Source organism: Triticum aestivum, chromosome 6D, assembly GCF_018294505.1.
Source record: "Triticum aestivum cultivar Chinese Spring chromosome 6D, IWGSC CS RefSeq v2.1, whole genome shotgun sequence".
Taxonomy (NCBI): domain Eukaryota; kingdom Viridiplantae; phylum Streptophyta; class Magnoliopsida; order Poales; family Poaceae; genus Triticum; species Triticum aestivum.
Window position 1 is genome coordinate 258,979,549 of NC_057811.1, and position 10,478 is coordinate 258,990,026.

A 10,478-nucleotide genomic window follows, 5' to 3' on the forward strand; every position below is an offset into this window, starting at 1 on the left:
TCCATGGATCAAAATAAATCCATGATTGGTAATTGATCATACCTAGGGATGAATTCCATGGCAAAGGCATCAATGGCATGGTTGAAGAAAATAGATGATGTGCTAACCGAATATTTTGATGTTGTGATGCACACCTTCGGCTTGTTTGTTGCTTCCATCCTTCTCTTTCTTCACCTTTATTGTACTTGTTACAATATAAGCATGCACATCATTTTTGTTTTGATTGATCCTCCTGGGAACCCATGCCATGTTCTTCTTTCTCAGCTCTTGTGCACTAAGATTTTAATTCCTTCTTTTGCCAATACGATAAGCCGAGTGGGCATCTCGGTTGTGATTCTGTTCGACCAATGGCAATTCTTTTTTGGCCTTGTGCACTCTCAACTTCTTTTCTTCAGATTTGGCACTTTGACTTTCAACAATCGGTTGCTTCATCTCATTGCCTTTAGTAGCCAATGTCAACACTATAATTGGCTCTTTTTCATTTGAGATCAAATCTGAAGTTGCACTCTTACGACCATCTCTTTTAACGCGGTAAACTTGCTTGGCCACCTCTTTCTTCTTCCTTGAGCTCCGGACTGATCCCTTATGATTGAAACGGTCTTTAACATGTGATTGTTCAAATTTTGATCTTCTCGGAACTGCATAATATTGCTGAGATAGTCTAAAATAAGATGGATAATATGCCCTTGTATCATACTTGTTCCATGATGGATATGGATCTACATGAGCATAGGGAGGCATCCACGGCTTTGGCATTGGCGGCCCAAAATAAGGATATGAATATGTTGCATGAAGATTCTCACTTTGCCAATACCGATCCTCATATTTGTGCCTTGGGGGTGATCTTGGTTTTTGTGCATGATTTGGCCGATAAGCATTCTTCTCTTCACTCTTGTTTTGATATTTATCCAATAGTTCAGCGAAAGTTATTTTTGATTTCTTGCACTTGCGCTTACTCCGACCACTGTTTTCTTTTGGTTTGGTTTCCTCGATCGTTGGATTTGCTTGTTGCCCCCCAGTCCTTGGTGTCTTCATTGTAGCTTCAATGGAATTCTCACCCTCAAGTTTATGTTCATTGTGCTCTTCAACAAATTCTTTACTTGAAAGCTTGATCCTGTCACCTGTAGTTTTTACCTTCTCTTTGACGGATCGGCTTGCAGTAGCCGATGCAAAAAAAAAAATTTGCCATCAAGACCAATCGGAATAGACTGGTCATCCTTTGGTGTTTCAACAATTCTCAATCGTCCCTTATGAATGGCCGATTTGACTATTTGGTGAAACGTATTGCAATCCTCAAAATTATGTTTGAACGAATGATGCAACCTACAATACGTTCGTCCTTGAATTGATGGCTTGACATGGTGATCAAGAATTCTTATGTAATTATTTTTCAGCAACAAATCAAGTATTTGATCACACATGCTTGAATTGAAGGTATACTTCTTATTTTCTAGCCGATCTTGGTGTGAGAACGACTTTGGAGGTAAGCAAATGAATGGTTCAGATTTGGAATCTCTCCATTCGGCTATGCAATGTGTTTTGCACTCTATATCGATGTCTTTCGGTAAGATATCATAATAGCATCGGTTTTCTCAAAAGAATTTAACCTTGGCTTTAAATTTCTGAAACAAAAATAGTTAGAGCATACATGTCTCAATTGAGACCAAATGCAAGCCACGTAATAAATAAGCAAAGCTACCCAATTAGATATGAACTTTAGATAAAGCAATAGGGAAAGCCTTGGCTGCAACAATAAGTCACTATCGGTCTTTATAAATGGGCAATGGGTTGACTGATATGCTTAATAACAATTTTATTGCTAACAAGTAAATTACCCTTCTTCATTGGTCTTTCAAAATTACTTATGAGGATTTTTCTAATAGATACATCAAGTATGAAGTTGCGACCAAATCTGGAAATAGGTAAATTACTTGCTAGGCATACCTCTTCAAATATGTTGGGAGAGCATGATGGTGGTGTGACTTGAACAATATCTTGCTCCATCTTTGGATGGCTCCCCAACGCCATATCATCATATTTTTCTTGATTCCGTGCATCATTACTTTGAAGATCCTTGTCAGCCAAACTTTGTTCAGCTACTTTCTCTTCTCCTTGAGCCTTGTCAATTTCTACGGCACGAAACTCATAGAGCAGGAAGTAGGTTCCATTAACTTTAGAAAAATCAAGCACCACTGTTTTCCTATGCTTGCCATGCGCTTTCTCAGTGATGCTTGCCTCTTTGGATTTGATGGATTCGAAATATATACTACTTGATTTGGCTTTTTCAACCTAAGCACTTTTAGTTTCCGAATCATCATTCTTTTCACCGGTTATATCAATTGGCAGGGCTTCTTTTCTTTGAGCTAATTCCCTATCAATTCTCTCTTGGCGAAGTACTTGCACCCCATCGCGCAAAGCTTTAACTCCCCTCTCAATTTCAGCCTGCTCTAGATTAGTTTGCCCACCAATGCTTTTAGGAACTTTCGGCAATGAATTGTTAGTGTTGCTGAAAGTGCAACTATCCCTGGGTGGTTTTGGTAATTCCTAACAACATATAGCTCATTGAACTAATGCTCTTTCAAGATGATCATTTCAGAAAGTTCAATGATTGGCATGGCATGGACTAGAAATGTAGATCCCTCAAAATGCTAAGGACACATATTGGCTCAAGCTCAAGACTTTGCATTTTCATTTTTAGTGATCCAAGATCACATTGAGTCCATAGGAAAAGCCAATACTATTAAAAGGGGATGAGGTGCTGCTTAATGGCTTGCTTGCTCAAAATGCTTAGCGATATGCTCCAAAAGCCCTCAACCACTTTCTCGTATCCACATATGTCCCAAACCAAAAGTCAAACTCAGCCCCACCGATTAGATCTATCCGGTGCCACCGAGTTTATTTGACATAGCCACTGCCAGAAACCCTAATCAGTTCGGTCTCACCGATAGGGATCTCGGTCTCACCAATCAGTGAGGAAGCTAATGATGATGATCATGAAACTTCAGATCAAGTTACTATCGAACCTCGTAGGTCAACCAGAGTAAGATCCGCACCAGAGTGGTACGTAATCTTGTTTTGGAGGTCATGTTACTTGACCATGACAAACCTATGAACTATGAGGAAGCGATGATGAGCCCAGATTCCATGAAATGGCTTGAGGCCATGAAATCTGAGATAGGATCCATGTATGAGAACAAAGTGTGGGCTTTGGTGGACTTACCCGATGGTCGGTAAGCCATTGAGAATAAATGGATCTTCAAGAGGAAGACGGACGCTGGTAGTAGTGTTACTATCTACAAAGCTCGACTTGTCGAAAAGGGTTTTTGACAAATTCAAGATGTTGACTACGATGAGATTTTCTCACTCGTAGCGATGCTCAAGTCTGTCCGAATCACGTTAGCAATTGCCACATTTTATGAAATTTGGCAAAAGGATGTCAAAACTGCATTCCTTAATGGATTTCTTAAATAAGAGTTGTATATGATGCAACAAGAAGGTTTTGTCAATCCTAAAAGGTGCTAACAAAGTGTGCAAGCTCTAGCAATCCATCTATGGACTGGTGCAAGCATCTCGGAGTTGGAATATATGCTTTGATGAGTTGATCAAAGCATATAGTTTTATACAGACTTGCGGTGAAGCCTTTATTTACAAGAAAGTGAGTAGGAGCACTACAGCCTTTCTGATAAGTATATGTGAATGACATATTGTTGATCAGAAATGATGTAGAATTTTCTGGAAAGCATAAAGGAGTGTTTGAAAGGTTTTTTTTAATGAAAGACCTCGGTGAAGCTGCTTATATATTGGGCATCAAGATCTATAGAAATAGATCAAGACGCTTAATTGGACTTTCACAAAGCACATACCTTGACAAAGATTTTGAAGTAGTTCAAAATGGAACAGTCAAAGAAAGAGTTCTCGCCTGTGTTGCAAAGGTGTGAAGTTGAGTAAGACTCAAAACCCAACCATGGCAGAAAATAGAAAGAAAATGAAATGTCATTCCCTATGCCTCAGTCATAGATTCTATAAAGTATGCTATGTTGTGTACCAGACCTATTGTGTACCTCACCATGAGTTTGGCAAGAGGGTACAATAGTGATACAGGAGTGGATCACTGAACAGCGGTCAAAATTATCCTTAGTTGAATAAGGAAATGTTTCTCGGTTATGGAGTTGACAAAGAGTTCGTCGTAAAGAGTTACGTCAATGCAAGCTTTGACACCAATCTGGATGACTCTAAGTCTCGATCTAGATACATATTTAAAGTGGGAGCGATTAGCTAGAGTAGCTCCGTGCAGAGCATTGTAGACATAGAAAATTTGCAAAATACATACGGCTCTAAATGTGGCAGATCCGTTGACTAAACTTCTCTCACAAGCAAAACATGATCACTCTTTGGGTGTTAATCACATAGCGATGTGAACTAGATTATTGACTCTAGTAAACCCTTTGGGTATTAGTCACATGGAGATGTGAACTAACCACATAAAGATGTGAACTATTGGTGTGAAATCACATGACGATGTGAACTAGATTATTGACTCTAGTGCAAGTGGGACACTGAAGGAAATATGCCCTAAAGGCAATAATAAAGTTGTTATTTATATTTCCTTATATCATGATAAATGTTTATTATTCATGCTAGAATTGTATTAACCGGAAACTTAGTACATGTGTGAATACATAGACAAACAGAGTGTCCCTTGAATGCCTCTACTTGACTAGCTCGTTAATCAAAGATCGTTAAGTTTCCTAGCCATAGACATGTGTTGTCATTTGATGAACGAGATCACATCATTAGAGAATGATGTGATGGACAAGACCCATTCGTTAGCTTAGCATAATGATCGTTTAGTTTTATTGCTATTGCTTTCTTCATGACTTATACATGTTCCTCAGACTATGAGATTATGCAACTCCCGAATACCAGAGGAACACTTAGTGTGCTATCAAACGTCACAACGTAACTGGGTGATTATAAACATGCTCTACAGGAGTCTCCGATGGTGTTTGTTGAGTTGGCATAGATCGAGATTAAAATTAGTCACTCCGTATATCGGAGAAGTATCTCTGGGCCCTCTCGATAATGCACATCACTATGAGCCTTGCAAGCAATGTGACTAATGAGTTAGTCACGGGATGATGCATTACAGAACGAGTAAAGAGACTTGTTGGTAACGAGATTGAACTAGGTATGATAATACCGACGATCGAATCTCGGGCAAGTAACATACCGATGACAAAGGGAACAACGTATGTTGTTATGCGGTTTGACCGATAAAGATCTTCGTAGAATATGTAGGAGCCAATATGAGCATCCAGGTTCCGCTATTGATTATTGACCGGAGATGTGTCTCGGTCATGTCTACATAGTTCTCGAACCCGTAGGGTCCGCACGCTTAACGTTCGATGACGATTGGTATTATGAGTTTATGTGATTTGATGTACCGAAGGTTGTTCGGAGTCCCGGATAAGATCACGGACATGACGAGGAGTCTCAAAATGGTCGAGACATAAAGATCGATATATTGGAAGGCTATATTCGGACATCGGAAAGGTTTCGAGTGATTCGGATATTTTTGGAGTATCGGAGAGTTACGGGAATTCGCCGGGGAAAGTAGTGGGCCTTAATGGGCCATGCGGGAAAGGAGAGAAGGGCCTCAAGGGGTGGCCCCCCCCCCCCTCCCATGGTCTGGTCCGAATTGGACTAGGAGGGGGCGGCTGTCGGTGTCAAAACCGGCAGATCTCGGGTAGGGGGTCCTGAACTGTGCGTCTAAGGCGGATGGTAATAGGAGGCGGGGGACACAATGTTTACCCAGGTTCGGGCCCTCTCGATGGAGTTAATACCCTACTTCCTTCTTGATTGATCTTGATGATATGAGTATTACAAGAGTTGATCTACCACGAGATCGTAGAGGCTAAACCCTAGGAGCTAGCCTATGATTATTATTGTTGTTGTCCTACAGACTAAACCCTCCGGTTTATATAGACACCGGAGGGGGCTAGGGTTACACAGAGTCGGTTACAAGGGAGGAGATCTACATATCCGAATTGCCAAGCTTGCCTTACACGCAAAGGAGAGTCCCATCCGGACACGGGACGAAATCTTCAGTCTTGTATCTTCATAGTCCAACAGTCCGGGCAAAGTATATAGTCCGGCTGTCCGAGGACCCCCTAATCTAGGACTCCCTCAGTAGCCCCTGAACCAAGCTTCAATGACGATGAGTCCGGCGCGCAGATTGTCTTCGGCATTGCAAGGCGGGTTCTTCTCCAAATTCTGAGTACCTGTCGAGTAGTGTTCGGCTTCCCATAAATGTTGCACTCCTTGGCTTCCGCGCCTAATAATGGCTATCTTCCATGTGTCGAGCGAATGCGAGAAGTTGGGGCATTTTTACACTTGCCACCCTAACCCTATGAGCAAATCATCTATTTAAAGAGCCGGGGATCCCCAGATCCAGATCACACCATCCTCCCACAGTGAGTATCCATTGGAGCATGCCCGGAAAAGCCCATCCCATCATGGCCGGCCATCGCAACTCCTCCTCTCGCTCCCGTAGCACTAAGCCAGGCAATTGGAAGAAGTGTTCCGTCCCCCACAGCCAATTAGTAGAGTTACAGACCCAGGGGTTTCTCCCTCCAGCCTATATGGTCCCCGTCCGAGCCGGACTAGCCACTTACAACAGCGGGGAGCAAGCGGAGAGCTTTCCCAACCCATCCATGGGGGAGCGGGTATGCCTTGTCCCTTACTTATTAAGGGGACTTGGATTTCCAATCCATCCATTCCTCCGCGGGCTCCTAGAGTTCTACGGCCTCCAGCTGCATAACTGTACTCCCGCCTCCATATTACACATCGCTGGCTACGTCGCCCTTTGCGAGCTATTTTTGGGCTGCGAAGCTCATTTCGAGCTATGGAAGAGGTTATTTTGCCTCGTACCCCGTACACAGGAGGGGTCAATATATCAAGTGGGCGGAGCCGAGATATGGCGCATCGCCAGGACCGGATACCTGTCCGGTACTCCGAAGAAGACATCCGAAGACTAGCCTTCGGAGTGGTTTTATATGGAGGACGTCCCCCTTCCGGACCCTATTCGGATGGGCCTTCCTGAGTTCAATAACGCCTCTTTGAAGGAACGCCGCAGCTGGCGCCCTCGGAGCCCCCAGAAGGAAGATAACAGAGAAGTCCTTTACCTGATGGGCCGGATAAAAACGCTGGCCAAATCAGGATTGACAATAATCGAGGTTATGTCAATATGTATAATGCGGGGGGTGCAGCCACTTCAATATCGGGGAAAACCCATGTGGCACTTCAATGGAGAAGACGATGCCACCCGCTGCGGTCGTAAGGGACCAGACTCCGTCGCTGCTCTAGCGAAAATACTGTCCGATCTATATAAAGGAGAGGAAGAGGAGTTCATCCGCATTAAGCCACGGGATGGATTCTCCATGTACAACCCCCCAAACTGGGTGAGCTGCTACTTTTTACTCCGAACCTTCCCGCATTCTTCATCATAAGTATTTACCTTGCTATTTCATAGCAGGAACTGCGAAGCTGTGAGGGAGGTCCATAGCCCGTCTCCACAACCAGAGGACCCTGACCGGGCCCTCGACCCCGGACTCGAAGAAGATCCGGACACATTTGTGGAGCTCATCGACAGGACGTTCTATCAGTTAAGCTGCGACGGTGCCTTGGTGGCCATCATAGTCGATTATCCTGGACTGCTCCCTGCATCGCACGTAAGTAAAACAGGAGTCCCAACTTCCAAGAAGGATCCCTTTTTTGCACTTCACCTACCGCACACATATGGTGTCTTACAGGGAAGGCCCTCGGGACGCCATGCCGAACCCGCAGTGACTCACCAACAAGGGGCACCGAAGCCGGGTAGGCTTAAAAGGAAGGCGGTCAGGACTGAGACACCGTCGCAGAGGTATGAAAAAGAACCCCGCTCCGTGGTTGTCGTCTTTTAAAATATAATAACGTCCATGGTTCCTGGCAGGAAAAACGCTCGTCGGACCATATCCGGAGAGCCTGCCGGCCACGCCTCCACCAGCCGGGCTCCAGAGCCGGACTTAGAGGCAGACGCTAACGTGGGGCCAACACCGGATGTTCCTCCTACAGAGGATGTGGATAGGCTGTCCGCTACGAATTCCGAAGTGGAGAGTGCCATGAATCACAGGCGTCGCCGGGCCGTACTCCGCGACCCTTGTTTCTCTCAAGAGGCGTTCGATGCCTTCAACTCAGGAGACGCGTACATCCGAGCTGCTCAAAATGGTCTTGCCAGAGGCACGGACCAGTATGTAAAGGATATACGGGTAAGAAAATCTAATAATTATGTATATTAGTAGCCCCTGAGACTTGAAACAGTTGGCACAACTGATTTAAGGATCATTGTTTGCATAGGTTCTTACGGAGAAGAATACCCAGTTGTCTCAAGAGATGGAGGAGTGCAAAGCCCAGCTATGGGCCGCAGTTGCCGCAATGAAGGAGTTCGAGAAAGCCCCATCTGGTAACACTTGTTTCTATCGAAAAGAATGACATGTACAAGTTAGTATTCGGCATGCCTGCAAATCTAACAATAGATTCTGCAGATGATCCCGGAGTGAATCCGAAGGTCGTACGGGGGGATGGGCAACATGCTCAACGACAGCTAAAGGCCGGCTAGGCGTTGAACTGAAAGATGTTCGGGCCCAGCTTGCTGACTCCGTAAAGGAGAATAAGAGGCTTCGACGCGGCATTTTTAGTAAGTACTTGAACGAACTTTTATAGAGTTCGGTGAAGAAACCGGCTAACAGAGTTATATCTGTAGGTATGCTGACGGGTCATACCGCAGAGGAGATGCCCGGGTCTACGGGTGATCTTCTGCCAGAGCTCTCACAACTGCACGAACAAGTTCGGCAGGTGATGCAGGGCGTTGCCCAGGCCTTGTGGTCGTCCGCCTCCCTGCCAGGAGGCATGGGGGAGCTCGTAGAGATACTCAAGGGAGCGCGCCGGTGAGGGAGTCCTGGATTAGGGGTTCCTCGGACAGCCGGACTATATACTTTAGCCGGACTGTTGGACTATGAAGATACAAGATTGAAGACTTCGTCCCGTCTCCGGATGGGACTCTCCTTGGCGTGGAAGGCAAGCTTGGCAATACGAATATGTAGATCTCCTCCCTTGTAACCGACTCTATGTAACCCTAGCCCCCTCCGGTGTCAATATAAACCGGAGGGTTTAGTCCGTAGGACAACAACAATCATACCATAGGCTAGCTTCTAGGGTTTAGCCTCTACGATCTCATGGTAGATCAACTCTTGTAATACTCATATCATCAAGATCAATCAAGCAGGAAGTAGGGTATTACCTCCATCGAGAGGGCCCGAACCTGCGTAAACATCGTGTCCCCCGCCTCCTGTTACCATCCGCCTTAGACGCACAGTTCGGGACCCCCTACCCGAGATCCGCCGGTTTTGACACCGACATTGGTGCTTTCATTGAGAGTTCCACTGTGTCGTCACCGTAAGGCTTGATAGCTCCTTCGATCATCGGCAACGATCCGATCCAGGGTGAGGTTTTCCTCCCCGAACAGATCTTCGTATTCGGCGGCTTCGCACTGCGGGCCAACTCGCTTGGCCATCTGGAGCAGATCGAGAGCTACGCCCCTGGCCATCAGGTCAGGTTTGGAAACTTGAACTACACTGCCGACATCCGTGGAGACTTGATCTTCGATGGATTCGAGCCCATGTCAGGTGCGCTGCACAATCACGACGAGCATGACTTAACTCTGCCGTCGGACAGTGTTCGGGAGATCACACCTGCAACTACTCCGGCCCTCAATCTGGAACAAATTGCGCCATCTGAGGGCGGGTGGATAGACCCCGCCACGGAGGCTGCACTCTCAGTGGCGATAGAGCCGGATACTAATTTCACCTCCTACGAGATCCGTGTTGCCGAACCGTTGGATTCGTCCCCGGCCACGGGCTCCGAGCCGCTTGCATCCGTGCCTATCGAATCCGATTGGACATCGATCACGGAGTTTACCTCCGCGGATATCTTTCAGCACTCACCATTTGGCGACGTGCTAAACTCATTGAGGTCTCTCTCCCTGTCAGGAGATCCTTGGCCGAACTATGTCCGGCTAGATTGGGATGTGGACGACGAAGAAATTCTCTCCCCACCCACCACCCACTTAGTAGCCACTGTCGACGACTTAACCGACATGCTCGACTTCGGCTCTGAAGACATCGACGTTATGGACGATGATGCAGGAGACGAACAAGAACCACCGCCCACAGGGCGCTGGACTGCCACCTCATCATATGACATATACATGGTGGACACCCCCAAAAGAAAGCGATGGCGATAAGACAGCGGAGGATAATCCCTCCAAGAAGCAATCCAAGCACCAACGTCAGCGGTGCCGCTCTAAGTCCCGCCATAGCAAAAGCAGTGATGCCGGCACAAGAGACAATAACGCTCTGGATAGTGCTGAAGACGATGACAAT